Source organism: Sminthopsis crassicaudata, chromosome 2 (assembly GCF_048593235.1).
Source record: "Sminthopsis crassicaudata isolate SCR6 chromosome 2, ASM4859323v1, whole genome shotgun sequence".
Classification (NCBI taxonomy): Eukaryota; Metazoa; Chordata; class Mammalia; order Dasyuromorphia; family Dasyuridae; genus Sminthopsis; species Sminthopsis crassicaudata.
In genome coordinates, this window is record NC_133618.1 from 409,985,367 (window position 1) to 410,000,644 (window position 15,278).

A 15,278-nucleotide genomic window follows, 5' to 3' on the forward strand; every position below is an offset into this window, starting at 1 on the left:
AAGCCTTTCAAAATCTGGTTTTGACTTTTTTTGCAGACTGATTACACATTGCTCTTCACCACATATTTCAGCCAAACTGTTCCATTTGCTGTTCCACATATCCACATGCTTTCTATCTTCTACCGCTGTCTTTGCATATTGCTTGAACACCATGGAGAGCTCCTTCCTCCTTACCTTTACCTTGAATCCCTAGCTTCCTTCAAAGCACTAGTCAAGTACCATTTTCTCTACAACAGATGTTTCCTAGTTTCCCTTCATCTTAATACTCCCCTCCTACAAGTATTTTTGTATTTGCTTTTCATGGATTCTGAATTTACTTATCTATGTAGCTGCTGTTTTTCCCAGGCAGAATGTAAACTCTTTGAGAATAGGGATTCTTTGTATATCCTGAACAGACATTGAAAAAGGATAAGTTACATCCAAAATTAAATGGTGAGAAAGAAAAAGAGCTGGATAGTTTTTTAGAAATTGCAAAATTCTTTTTTTATTTAAAAATTTTTTATAAAGCTTTTTTATTTTCAAAACATATGCATAGATAGTTTTCAACATTCACCCTTGCAAAAAACCTTTCATTCCAAATTTTTTTTCTCTCTCTCTCTTCCCCCAAACCCCTCCCCTAGATAGCAAGCAATTCAACATAGATGAAACATGTGCAATTCTTCTATATGTATTTCCACAATTATCATGATGCACAAGAAAAATCAGATTCAAAAAGGGAAAAATATGAGAAAGCAAAATGCAAGCAAACAACAACCAAAACAATGAAGATGTTGTGATCCACATTCTGTCCCCACAGTCCTCTCTCTGGGTGCAATTGGCTCTCTCCATCATAAGGTCAAGGTCATTAGAATTGGCATAAATCACTTCACTGTTGAAAAGAGCCATGTCCATCAGAGTTGATTACTATATAATTTTCTTGTTGCTATGTACAATTTTCTCTTGGCTCTACTCACTTTACTTTGCATCAGTTCATGTAAGTCTGACTAAGCCTCTTTGAAATCATCCTGGTGATTGTTTCTTATAGAACAATAATATTCCATAACATTCATATACCATAACTTATTCAGCCATTCCCCAACTGATGGCATCCACTCAGTTTCCAGTTCCTTGCCACTACAAAAAAGGTTGCTACAAACATTTTTGCACATGTGGATCCTTTCCCATTTTTTTATGATCTCTTTGGGATACAGGCCCAATAGAGACATTACTAGATTAAAGAGTATACACAGATTGCTCTCCAAAATGGTTGGATCAGTTCACAATTCCACCAACAATGTATTAGTGTCCCAGTTTTCCCACTTCCCCTCCAACATTCATCATTATCTTTTCCTGACATCTTAGCCAGTCTGAAAGATGTGTAGAGGTACTTTAGAGTTGTCTTAATTTCATTTCTCTGATCAATAGCGATTTAAAGCACCTTTTCATATGACTAAAAATGGTTTTAATTTCTTCATCTGAAAATTGTTCATATCTTTTGACAATTTATCAATTGGAGAATGGCTTGTATTCTTATAAATTTGAGACAATTCTCTATGTATTTTAGAAATCAGGCCTGCAAAATTCTTTTAATGACCTCAAACTTCTTTCTGAATCAAAGGCCTATTTTTTAAATACCAGTCTTCTATCACTGTTATATGTTAGTAGTTATATGACTGGAGGTTATAGAACTCTACAGAGTTTGAAGAATTAAAAATGAGTATCACCAAAAGATCAATGGAATTGTGGGTGCACAGTGAGGATGAACAGGTTATAAGACCCTATAAACAAGCAGCTCCATAAGGAAAATCAAAAGCAAAGTTGGAGAAAGGTGATTGAGACTCAATCTTTAGAAGAGCACTCCATGATAATAAAAATCAAATAATTCTATAACACTAGTTTTCCACATCTATTTATCATTCTATTCAACCTTTAAGTAATGTTCAGTGTGGGAACAGCTAAATGGTACAGTGGAAAAAACACTGGCCTTGACATAGGAGGACCTGAATTCAAATCCAACTTCAGATACTTAAGGCTTCTTAGGGCTTCTGCTAGGGAAGGATAAGTTAGTAGGAAGTGTTATAGATGTAAAAAAAAAAAAAAAGTGCATAAAATACACCTAAAACAAACAAAACCCAAAAGTTCAGAGGGACCACAAATAGCAATTTTGTTACAATCTTGTTATTTTAAAACATGCTTTTAAAAAGCAAACTGTATATGATACAACTTCACAGTTTTATATATGATTCACTCTTTTTGTTGCTCTTTGAAATGTTTGTGTTTGCTGAAGACTGTTAAGATCAAAAGAAAAAAAAGATTTTTAAAAAATGAAAGCTATTCAATCTCTAAAGTCTCTTTCAGCTCTGACATTGTACTGTAAGACAATGACGTGAACCTCTGGGTCTATTTTCCCTTTGGGCATTATAGCTGGTTTCTTTCCAGGGACAGATGGTAGAGTGTGGTGTGTTAGTTGTTCTGAAAGAACATGAACCACTGTAAAGAGTACAGGTACATACAGAAGCAAACATATTCTTCACCCTATGTATAATCAAACACAATATACAAATACCCCAATATCCCCATGAAGCACACCCACATTCATCCATATATCATCCACATATCATCCATCCATACAAATGCACAGTCATCTTTGTTCTTCTCTTCATCAGAATCTCTATCACTCTCCTCCTCCCTGCTCTGGGCACAAAATTAGCAAAGAACAATAAAAGGACCAAGAATTTATCTGGATCTTGAAAGCATTATTGCATCATGATGTTATCATATCTTGGCTGCCCTGATTGAGAAGCAAGAACCCAATGGGTGTCTATGCTGGACAGTTCCTTTTCTTTTTTGAGAGGCTCCCATGGTGTAGAATGGGCTGATAATTGAATTTCACAATATGGCTGCACAACAGATGTTAGCCAGATGGCTTTGTTTGGCAGCCAGGGAGAATGGAATGCTGGTGGTAAGGGACCAGAGTGTAGGGGCAAAGGGCAGCTCTGTTACAAGATATTTTTTTTCCCTTTTTTCTTCTCTGCCATCAAATTAACCATTACTCTAACCATTACTTGTCAGACTAAGAGACTCCTCAAATCATATCCATAGTTTCACAAGAAAACATGCAATGATAGTGGACAGATAATTAGACTTGGACTTGGGTAAAAATCCTGATAATTATTTATTAGATATATCACTTTGGGCAAGTCATTTATTTTGGGGTTCAATTTCCCTATTTGTAAACTGAAGGAGTAGACTCGAAGTAAATCATTCAATAAACACTTATTAAGATGCCTACTATGTGCCAGTCCTTGTGTTAAGTTCTGGGGATATACAGACAGGTGAGAAAAAGTCCTCCTAAAGAATATCATAGAATTACAGAAGCTCAACATCATATTACATCAGAAACCACCTAGTACAAGCCTTATTTGATTAGGAATCTCCACATTATAGAATTATAGAACTCTTTGAATCATTGATATAGACTTGGAGACAATCCAGTTCAGTCTCTTTATTTTAGACATGAGGAAAATGAGGACCAGAAAGTTGAAATGATATGTGATACAGATATAGTCATACAGGCTGCAAACATCAGAGTCAGGATTTGAATTCAGATCCCCTGACTCCAGAGGCATTCCTCTAGCCTTCAGAAATTATCTAGTTCAACTTCCAAATGAGCTATTAGTGGCCCTACAGTCTCTTCTAAAAGACTTTGAGAAATGGAAAACCTTATACCTATCAAAATAGTCACTTTCAATTTTAGAACAGTCCTAATTATTGTGAGTGGGGCAAATAGGTGATAGAATTGATAGAGAACTCAGTCTGGAGTCAGGGAGATCTTATTTCATCTGGCCTCAGATACTTAATAGCAAATCATTTAAACCCTTAGTTTCCTTATCTGTAAAATGGGGACATAATGCAGAAGGAAATGACAAACACTGCAGTACTTTTGCCATGGAGTCATGTAGAATTAGACATGACTGATCAACAACAAATTATTATGAAGTTTTTTATAGTTAGCTAAAGTCTGTCCCCATGGAAATCTACCCATTATTTCTAAGGACAATCCTCTCAGGCCAAGTGGATCAAGTCTGATTTCCCTGTAATTGTAGTTAAAATGCTTGACCTTAGTGTCCTGTTAAGGAAGTTATCTAGCTCTTCTCCAGTCTAATACATCCCCAGCAGCTACTGTTGATTCTTCTATATTATGATCTCTAGTTCTATCTTCCTGGTTGTTCTCAGGATGTATTTAAGATTGTCAATATCTCCTTCAAAATGTGATAACTAAATAGCATAACTATTTGAGCATGCCTAATTTGTTTAACATGGATCTCTCTGAAATCCCTAGCATATGGGTCAAAGTAGTCTCCTTGATGAATTTTCTGTGTTTTTAAAAGTAGTGCCACAGGGCTGTTTGCTCTCTTTCCATCATCTTTTTCAGCTGTGTTCCTGGCTGCTGTGCCCAGAGTACGTGGACACCATGAACTGAGCCAGTGACTTTAGCTCCCAGAAGAGGGACTGAAGGGATTTGTTTCTGCTTTGTGTTATTTGTCTTCGGTTTCAGATGCTGGAGGTGATCCCTACTGTACCAGGAGTTTGAGCTATGGAGCCAGGTTTTAAGCAACATGATGCAGCAGCCAGCCATCTCAGCAAGGAAGCCCTGAAAAGTCAAGATACCTAGGATTCAAGTCCCAGAGGAAGCTTCAGACTTAGAATTGAGACTGTGCTGTATGAGGACTAAGTTAAATTACAAACTAATTCCCATTCCCTCCCTAGAGATGGGTATGGAGCACTTAGGAATGGGGATGGGGGGGATTATGTCTTCCACATTTTGGGAATAGAATATTTGTATATTTGTGATTATCTTTTTATTAACCATTATTAAACATTCCTTTTTGAAAAAGCTCTGTGTCAAAATAATATTCTAGATGTGAATGAGCCAGAACAAGGGCACTATGTAGAACCTTCTATCCACTATGCCCTTTGAAGCAGCCTAAGGTTGTGACAGGTGCTTCTCTGGGTAGGTTTGGTTAGGTCCACCTTAACACACAAGTGCCTTGCATGTAAAAAATTCTTAACAAAAAGGATGGTGGACTGAATGAATGACTAAACAAATATTTAAGAGTTGTGAAATGATGTGTCTGCTGATTTAATTATCTCAGCACATTCATTTTGCACTTAACATTCAGTTATACAAAAATTTTATTTTTCTGGCTCAGAGCAGGTAGGACCCAGGCCTCTACTCTCTCTATGTTACCTAACTAGTCACAAAGGCATGATATATAATGATGATGAAACTTCACATTTATGCTCAATAACTGCCAAAGAACTTTCTCATACATTATTTCATTTGGATTTTACAGCATTTTGGGATGGATGAGAGTAGATATTATTAGCTCCATTTTACTGTTAAAGAAACTAAAGATTTGTGGTCACACTGAGCTACAACTTAGGGAGGGGACCTTAGAGATCAATTGCTCCAACCCTCTTATTTTAGTGTCATAGAAACATAGATCTATAGGGTGAAGGAACCTCAAAGGTCATTTTACAGATAAGGAAACTGACCCCCCCCCAAAAGGTAAGTTACTGACTTGCCCATGTGGTTGGTTAAGTATCAGAGATGGAATATGAATCTAGAGACAGTGTTCTTCCCAATTTTTACAAGTGACCAAGTTAAATAATATGCCCAAGTTAAAAAGGTAGCAAGCAATTTGAATTTTGTCCTCCAAACTTCCAGTTCCAGTGCCTATTCCACTATACCATTTTGCCTTATGAAAGGTGGGATTTTTTAGGTACAGATTAGTTCTCCCCTTTGTCTTCCCTTCAGCTCCAATTTTAATGCCAGTATTTTTCTCAAAAAACTTCAGTTCTTTTTTTCCAGACAGCTGTGACCAAGACCAGTGTTTTCAAAGACTAGCTTTTCAATATGAGCCTTTGATGCTGCAGTGTTCTCCAGAATGAGATCATTCCAGATGTAATCTCATGGATGTGGCAACACTGGGGAGTATGAGAAAAGCTATGCAGCTGTTCAGGCTTCTCTGCCCATGCCTGACAAGTTTCAAAGCTGAGAGTCAGTAGAGAAACTGGCAATCTCAATATCATCAGAGAGAAGGGGCTACAAGGCCTCTTTTAGTTATGTCACAAGGAAAACAGTGAATTTATGATTTTTTTTTCATTGAGGTTAGTTTAAGCTCATGAAACAAAATACTTAAAAAACATTCCTTCCTCCCCAGTAGCCTTTATGGGAAAGTCTAGGACATCTTCTGGACCAAAAATGCTTTGGGATATACCATTTTTTACTTTTCAAAAACTTTCTTAGGTTTACAACTCATTTTTAGTAATGTGCTAGCACACTTTGGGCATGATTATTATCATTCTTCTATTCCTTTTTCACTTCTTTCTCTGTAGGTGAGTAAATCACTATAGGTAGATTCAAAATAATGAAAATAATCTTCTATCATGTTAATCAGATTCACATTAATAATTCTATTAGACTGAACTCAATTACTGTATTTTATATAATTAAAACCAAATAGGGAGAATTCAGATATGTGCAATGGTATCTTCTGTACCACCATTACTTATGGAAGAGGCATTTTAATCAATTGCCCTTTGGATCAACTCATTATTCCTTTGACTCCCTGGTTTTCCCCCTGCATCCATACCCCTATGTATATTTTCTCTCCCTACTATAGTAGAAGCAAGCTCCTTAAAGGCTTTTGTGTTTGTGTTCACATTTATATTTGTATTCCCAATATAATATTGGGAATTGTTTAATACACATTTCCATTTCTCAATTTAATAAATTGTTTAATAAATGTGTTTTTATCTATCTATCTATCTATCTATCTATCTATCTATCTACCTACCTACCGTGTTTCCCCGATAATAAGACACTGTCTTATTATTTTTTTGGGACTAAAAAACACCAGAGGGCTTATTTTCAGGGGAGGGCTTATTTTATCCTCCATCATGCCCCTTTTATCCTCCATCATGCCCATTTTAGCCTCCATCATGCCCCTTTTATCCTCCATCATGCCCATTTTAGCCTCCATCATGCCCCTTTTAGCCTCCATCATGCCCCCTGAGTGCTTATTTTATTCTCCATCGCTTACTGAACTTACCGAGTTTTTAGATGGTCCTGTCTCAGCTCTACTCCGCGGCGCTGCTCTCAGTAGCGCCAGCAAGCAAATCACCAGGGAAGAAGAGGATGACGCGCTCACTGCTGCAGCTCTGATTGGATGCAGCTCGGAGCGCGACGTGCGTTTCACCCGGGAGGGGAGGGCGGCGCTGCTTACTGAAGGTACCGCTACGCAGCATATAGCGCAGGGGATCACCATGATGACCGTTTTCATAGTAAGTTCGATAGGGCTTATTTTCGGGGGAGGGCTTGTTTTAGCGGAATATTAAAGAGTATGTGGGTGTCTTATTTTCAGGATAGGTCTTATTATCGGGGAAACACGGTATCTATCTATCATTTATAAGAACCATGGCTTTTGCCAGAAAGCTGACAGTGAAGAGAAAAACACTCTTTTCTTAGGTAGGCTTGGTATGTGTTTGGGTATACCTAATTGTTAGGATGATTTTCTTTTTTTTTCTCTTTTTTAAAATTAATTTTATAATTATACATTTTTTTGACAGCATGTATGATGAGTAATTTTTTATAACATTATCCCTTGTATTCATTTTTCCAGATTTTCCCCTCCGTCCCTCTATTCCCTTCCCTAGATGACAGGCAATCCCATACATTTTACATGTGTTATAGTATAACCTAGATATATGTGTGTAAATCCAATTTTCTTGTTGCACGTTAAGTATTGGATTCCGAAGGTATAAGTAACCTGGGTAGATAGACAATAGTGCTAATATTTTACATTCAGTTCCCAGTGTTCCTTCTCTGGGTGTAGTTGTTTCTGTCCATCATTGATCAGCTGGAAGTGAGTTGGATCTTCTTTATGTTGAAGATATCCACTTCCATCAGAATATATCTTCATACAGTATTGTTGTTGAAGTGTATAGTGATCTTCTGGTTCTGCTCATTTCACTCAGCATTAGTTCATGTAAGTCTCTCCAAGCCTTTCTGAATTCATAGGATGATTTTCTTACATTTAACTTGTCACAGAAGTCCAGGGTAAGTATTCATCTTCATTTTATAAGTAAGAGGAACTGAAGTTGTGACATATGTGACTGGTGGAATTTGAAATAACTGAAGAAAAAAAGTTCAAGTTTCTGAGATTATTAAAATATTAAGTAATGCATGCCTATTGCATAACAAATCCATATCAGCTTCTTCAGTTTGACACTGGATCCTGAATAAAAGGGGAACAGAGTTTTATGCATTAAAAGAAATAATTAACAGGATATAAACCAGTATACAAGATTAGAGAAATCTGATTTCTAATATAAAGAAAGATTAGAAGCTTTCTGATTTGGGAGGGGAAGAATGAATGGGTACAATTCCATGAAATCAGAAAAAAGGTGTCCCACTTTCCCTAAGTGTCTGTATTCTATCAAAGGAACAAAGAAACAATAACTTATTGACAGGTATGGGATCAATTTTCAGATAAGACATAAGGCATAATTGTGAGAAAACCCCTTGTATCAATCTTCAGATCTGACTGGATTTGGGTCAGGATTAAGGATCTCTAAGCAGCAGGTAGAAGTGGCCCAGCTTCTAAGCCATGCAGGGCTAAGTTCAAATGATAAAATAAAGTTTTCAATTTCCATGATTGAGTAAAGTTTTCTCACAAGACAAAAATTGGACTAGGCCAATATTTGAAAAGAAAGGGAATTAAATTAGATCCAGAATTGAAACACAATATGGAGTCAACGGGGTTCACTTAATTCTCACAATTCCCTCTCATAATAGCTTACTCATAGTAGGCACTTATATGATTCTTGAAGTTGTCAAATTAATCATCCTAAAGCACAGATCACATTATGTCATACGCACCCTGTCTGCACTCCTTTCCCCATCACACTCCCCAAGCAATGAAAGGAAACTAACAATGACCAGTATGGAATTTCTGGGAGTTATGTCTGAAGCAGAGAAATAGACCTGAGTTCTGGTATCCTTTATGCCCAACTTATGTTTGTTCTAGGTGTTACATATGATCCAAAAGGAAATGAATAAAATCTTGTTTTCATTGAGATCTCCATAGAATTGGAAAATATACCAGAAATAATTTTTTCAATTCTAATTTTGCAGATGCAGAACCAAGGTCCCAGAGAGATACAATGTCTAGCTAGGATTCACGAAGAAAGTTAATGAATTTTAAACTTGTATGTAAAAATTTCCAATTTTATAACCATTCAACTAAACTTCATAACTTCACCATGTCATTGACACCCAATACTAGCAAAAGGAATACACATCAGAATGAGGGTTTGTATACGTTGAGTTGAATCCCTGCTTAATATTTTTGGTAAAAGGTAAGGAGGATTTCTTTGGCCAAGACTTGTGAGCCATAATATTCATTTGGTTGAGAAGTGGGAGTGGTTGTGGTTGAGCCTACAGGGAAACATTGTTCCTGCTTCAGAGACCCAGCCTTCAAAAGAAATGAGATGTTTATAGTGCTTGCAATGCTGTCTAACTTCAGATTTGAACATGCCCAGGCTCCAAAGTATAGACATTCTCCTTGAGAAATCACAAAGACCACTTTTTGGCAACAAGTCCTTTGTAAGTAAATTAGCTTTTGTAAAAGGCAAATCCTGCTTTTAATCTTTCCTTTGGTACTGCCATTTTATTCTTTGTAGGTGTCATTACGTTTGTCTACTAATAAATCAAAGAAATCTTTTTAAAATGACTTTTTTTTTCTTTTTAAAAATTTTATTGTATTTTTATTTTATTTTATAATTATAACTTTTTTTTTTGACAGTACATATGCATGGGTAATTTTTTACAACATTATCCCTTGCACTTACTTCTGTTCTAAAAATGACTTTTTATAATAAACTTAACCAGATTAAGAAATGGAATCAAGTAAACATAACAAGGAAGAGAATCATGCATGAAACTACAAATTCTAAACCATTTAGCTCATAAAAAGAATATTTGAATGGAAAGTTTTAAAAAATATATCTTATTAACTCCTTGTCCTTACCTTTTTTCTTTCTGTATCTTTATCAAATTTTGATGTTATTTTTTATGTGATCATAATTAGCATATACATTGCTCTGTCTTGCTGTCTTGGTTTTGCATCAATTTAGATAATTTTGTTTTCTTCATATTTGCCATTTATGGAGCAATCATTTCCCATTACATTCATATGCCATGATATATTAACTGCTCTACAATTGTTGGACACAGAGACAAGTTCTAGGATTGTGTGTGTGTGTGTGAGAGAGAGAGAGATTACAAATAGGGTCACTTTAAATATTTTTACAAAAATGGAGGGGATGATAGGTTACAACTGGAAGAGATATAGAGTTTGTGACTAGCTAGTAATAGTCTAAGGCATGATTTGAACCCGCTTTCTCCAGAGTCCAGGTCCAGAGCTCTATATGTTATACCATGCTGCTTTTCTAAAGGTCTTTTTTTTTTTTTCCTATTTCCCTGAAACTCTGTTCCCTCCCTCCCTTTAATAAGTCTTAGGATGATGTTCCAGCAGTAGGATCTCTACCTGGGAGGATATGTATGGCCAGTTTTATAACTTATCACATGTGTTGTCGTTGTTCTTTAGTGTTTTAGACATGTACAACTCTTTGCGACCCCTTATGAGGTTTTTTTGGCAAAGATAATGCAGTGCTCTTTTCTTCTCCAGCTCATTTTACAGAAAACTGAGGCAAACAGGATGAAATGACTGGCCCAGTATCACACAGCTAGTGCTCAGAAGCCAGATTTGAACAGATGAATCTTCCTGACTCCAGACGTGGCATTCTATCCACTGCTACCTCTCTGCCCTGCCCTCCAATAAAGTACTCAAAGATTCTGTCATGCTGTGAGTATAACCTAGGATTCTTAAAACTTTATGCCAGTGAAGCAGGAACTCTGGCATACTTTAGCATGCTGGAAAGTCTTTGAATATTGGTTTATTGACTGACATTATATCTGCTTTTCAAAGACCACCTACCTGGCTATGTCTGGAGAGTCTCATTAGTAAGCTGAATGGAGGATCATGACTTGTTTTACCATAGCTGTTTTGAAGATCATCTGCTAACTTAAGAGGGCTGCTGATGAATTCATAAAGCACTGAGAAATGTTGCCTGATGATTATTTTCCATAATTAAAAAAATCTATGTATCTATTCCTTTTAGAAAATTGTATATAAACTCTGTGTTGGCCATGTAGATTCTGTATATGTCCACATAGATTTATCTAAATGTGGCTTGTAGGAAGGCAGGGAGAATTTGGGACTATTAATCTGCCTTTTTTATATACAGGAAGAAGTGCTGGAAAAGAATTATATCTATCTCTGTCCCTAAATATTGTTAGTCAAGGGGAAATCATTTTATTCTTAGGTTCAAGCTGCTTTCCTAGTTGCTATCCCTTAAAACGAAATGCAGCTTATAGTCCAAGTCTTGGTCCTTTCCAGCGGTGGCTAATTATATACAAAATCATTCTAAATAGTGATGAACATACCAAAAGAAATTAGAGTTTTTACAGATTAGGATATAATAGAAAATTCATAGATTCAATTAACTCTCCCATTGGTATTGAGAGAATTCCTGATCTCATGTAAGGGGAAATTCCCTCATTTCTCTAGGGAGGCAAATCTGGTGGAGTTTTAAGTAATGAATTATAATGGGTAGAAAGAAAGAAGTCTTATGAGGCAGTTAGTGAAAAAGTTCAGGTGTCTGATGTTTATAATAGTGATGAGACAGCAAGAATAAAAAGAGGATGGATTGAAGGGTCTGTTTCACATGTTGGATCAGCATCACTTCATAACTCATTAGGTATAAAAAGTGAGGGAGAAGATAAAGGATACATCTAGGGTTTACAAATGGGAAAGCAGCTGATAGAAATGTCAAGGCTAGTGGAAAGATAATGAGCATGGTTTTGAACATGTCGAGTTTGAGATGCAAGTTGAGACGCTCATACAAGTGCATATATCCTAAGGATATGGTTGTGTTCTGCATATTTTGTTATACCCAAGGAACTTGATATTTTAAAAGGAAACATTTAATGAATACTTAAATATAAAAGACATTTTTATTTACCAAATTTAAGAAACAGAAACCTAAACTTAACACACAAATTTTACTTTTAAAATGGAGCCACAGCACACACTTTTGAGATCTTAGCTATTTTCACCCACATGTGAATCTGTAGTAATTGGAGACCAAAGTCTAGACTTTATAAACTAAGTTGGAATTGATGATATAAATTTGATGCTACAAGTATTAGGTATTTCTATTCCAGCCTATTTTTTATCTCTTATGTAAATCTGATACCTTTCAGAATTCATTTTGATTATTTTAAAACAATGAGCTATTGCTATCACTTTCCACTTAACTCAGAATTTGATCAGAAAAATAGCTGTTTTTTTAAAAGTTCACTTGCCCATATTACTGTTTCTAAACATTTTTGTCCTATCTCTGTTCAAACTTTTGTTTATTTGAATGATTGCCGTAACAGTTTCCATTAGGCTGCTACTTGAGGCTTGGGGACTCTCATGATTTCAGCTTCAAACATCTCCAAAGGGGGCTGTTTAAACTTATAGGCTGACTAAATACCTGTCAGATTGGCTAAAATGACAGGAAAAGATAATGATGAATGTTGGAGGGGATGTGGGAAAACTGTGACACTGATACATTGTTGGTGGAACTGTGAATAGATCCACCTTTTTGGAGTGCAGTTTATAACTATGCTCAAAAAGCTGTCAAACTATGCATATCCTTTGATCCAGCAGTGTTTCTACTGGGCTTATATCCCAAAGAGATATTAAGGAAGGGAAAGGAACCTGTATATGCAAAAATGTTTGTGGCAGCCCTCTTTGTAGTGGCAAGAAACTGGAAACTGAGTGGATGCCCATCAATTGGAGAATGGCTGAATAAGTTATGGTATATTAATGTTATGGAATATTATTGTTCTCTAAGAAATCATTAATAGGATGATTTCAAAGAGGCTTGGGGAGACTTACATGAACTGATGTTAAGTGAAATGAGCAGAACCAGATTATCATACAGAGCAACAAGACTATCCGATGATAAATTCTGATGGACATGGCCCTCTTCAGCAATGAGATGATTCAAACTAGTTCCAATTGTTTAGTGATGGAGAGAGCATTTACACCCAGAGAGAGGACTGTAGAGAACTGAGTGTGGTTTACAACATAGCATTTTCACTTTTTGTTGTTGTTCGCTTGCATTTTCTTTTCTTTTTTTTTTTTTTTCTGGTTTGATTTGATTTTTCTTGTGCAGCACAGTAATTGTATAAATATGTATGCATACATTAGATTTCACCATGTTTAACATATGTTGGACTCTTGCCATCTAGGGAAGGGCGTAGGGGGAAGGAAAATTGGAACACAAGGTTTTGCAAGGCTAATGTTGAAGAATTGTCCACGCATATTTTGAAAAATAAGCTTTAATTAAAAAATAAATAAATAAACTTACAGGTTGGCTATCTTCAGGGTTTTTTGAGGAATGTTTCAAAAGCCCTGATTTTTAGCAAATTTACCAAAAAAGTGACACCTGCTGGCCAAAAAGATTAGGTGCAACTGGTAACAGTCTAATAAAATTTAATTCGTGGAATCATAGGTTTGAAACTGAAAAGCACCTTAAAGATCATGTAGTCAAATGCCCTTATTTTGTAAGTGAGAAAACTAAAGCTCAGAGATGTTCAATTAATTCTTGATCAACATATAATTTAGTTCATTGCCAATTAAAATTCATTGTCTAAAAATTACTTTAACCATACTGAGAGGATAAAGGATTTTAAAAGCTGAAGGTCTCAAGCCCAGTTGACAGATAAGAGAATCAGATATGGAGTAAGACTTGTGCACAAATTTCGGTTCTGCTACTTTAAATTATATGGCTATATAAGTGGGGCTCTGCCTATTCAAGAAAAGTGAATCCAGTGTCAGAGCTCTATTCTTCAGGCTGTGTCAGACACAGCCTCTGCTTATCTAAAATCTTGCCATCAGGAAAGTCAGGAACTATCTTTATTGCTATAATTTAATTATCAGATTCATCAATAAACAATCATTTCTTGATTACCATAGTGCCAGATTCTTGTTGGCTTATAAATTAAAAAGTGACCTCCAAATTAATTTTTAGGTTTAAAATACCAGATTAAAAAATTCCTGAAAAAGGTAAAGTCATAAAACAATTACAAAGTTCTTTATTTTTTGGGAGAGAACCCCCCACAAATTCACAACACATATTTGTTATTATAGGTTAGCAGACTTAGATACACTGTTGGTAGAACTGTGAATTGATCTGACCATTCTGGAAAATATTTTAGACTTATTGAATCGTTCATATCCTTTGACCAGATTGCACTACTCGGCATATATTCTAAGGAAGATAGAAATATGTCCAAATATTCCCAGCAATATTTTGAATGTTAACGAAGAAGCAAGAGAATAGATGCTCTTCAATTTGGGAATGATTGGAGAAACTCTGACATGAATGTTAATGGAATATTATTATCATAAAATATGAAGATGAATTTAGATAAACATGGAATATTTCCATAAATTTATGTCAAACTAAAATACATACAATACATAGGACAAAGAAAGCAATATGCTTAGTCACTATCTGTAAATTTTTTAAAAAGGAAGCTGAATTCTAAATAACTACAATTAAAAAATGCTGGTTCCAGAGAACTGATAATGAAACAAACTTCTTTTCTCTCAGCAGAGAGGTGGGAGTCTATGGGGACCTAACTTTTTAAATTAAGAAATGGGGGGGAGGGGAGAATTTAATGTTATGGTGGAGGGAGGTTGTACCCAGAAATGCTATGGTGGTAAAACCAAAAAGGCATCAATAAAATTGTTTCTTCATCATGTAGCTAGGTTTAGGGCCTGGGAAAGGATACTTAGGCCCACCCAAGATAGTATAATGGGAAAGGCCTTGGATTTGTAACTTAAAGGATTGAAATTTGAACTTGAGCTCTGCAGCTCACTAGCTGTGTGAACAAAGACAAATCAATGAATTTCTCTGAGCTTCAATTTCTTTCTCTGTAAAAGGGACGGGATTGGACTAGATGATCTCCGGTAATGCTACTGTACATGATGACCAACCACAATTTCAAAGGACTCATGATCATACATGCTCTCTACCTTAACACAGAGAGCTAGTGGACTCAAGACTGAAGAAAAAACATTTTCTTTTTCTTTCTTCCTGCACATGACTAA

The 15,278-nt window shown here is 35.8% G+C and overlaps 1 long non-coding RNA gene across 1 annotated transcript; it reads left to right on the top strand.

Annotated features, from left to right (window-relative positions):
- Positions 1–9,552: 9,552 nt before the first annotated feature.
- LOC141553551 (uncharacterized) lies at positions 9,553–11,257 on the top strand. The gene is made up of 3 exons (XR_012485518.1): positions 9,553–9,652; positions 10,737–10,913; positions 11,037–11,257. It is a non-coding gene; the product is annotated as an uncharacterized LOC141553551 (long non-coding RNA).
- Positions 11,258–15,278: the final 4,021 nt, after the last annotated feature.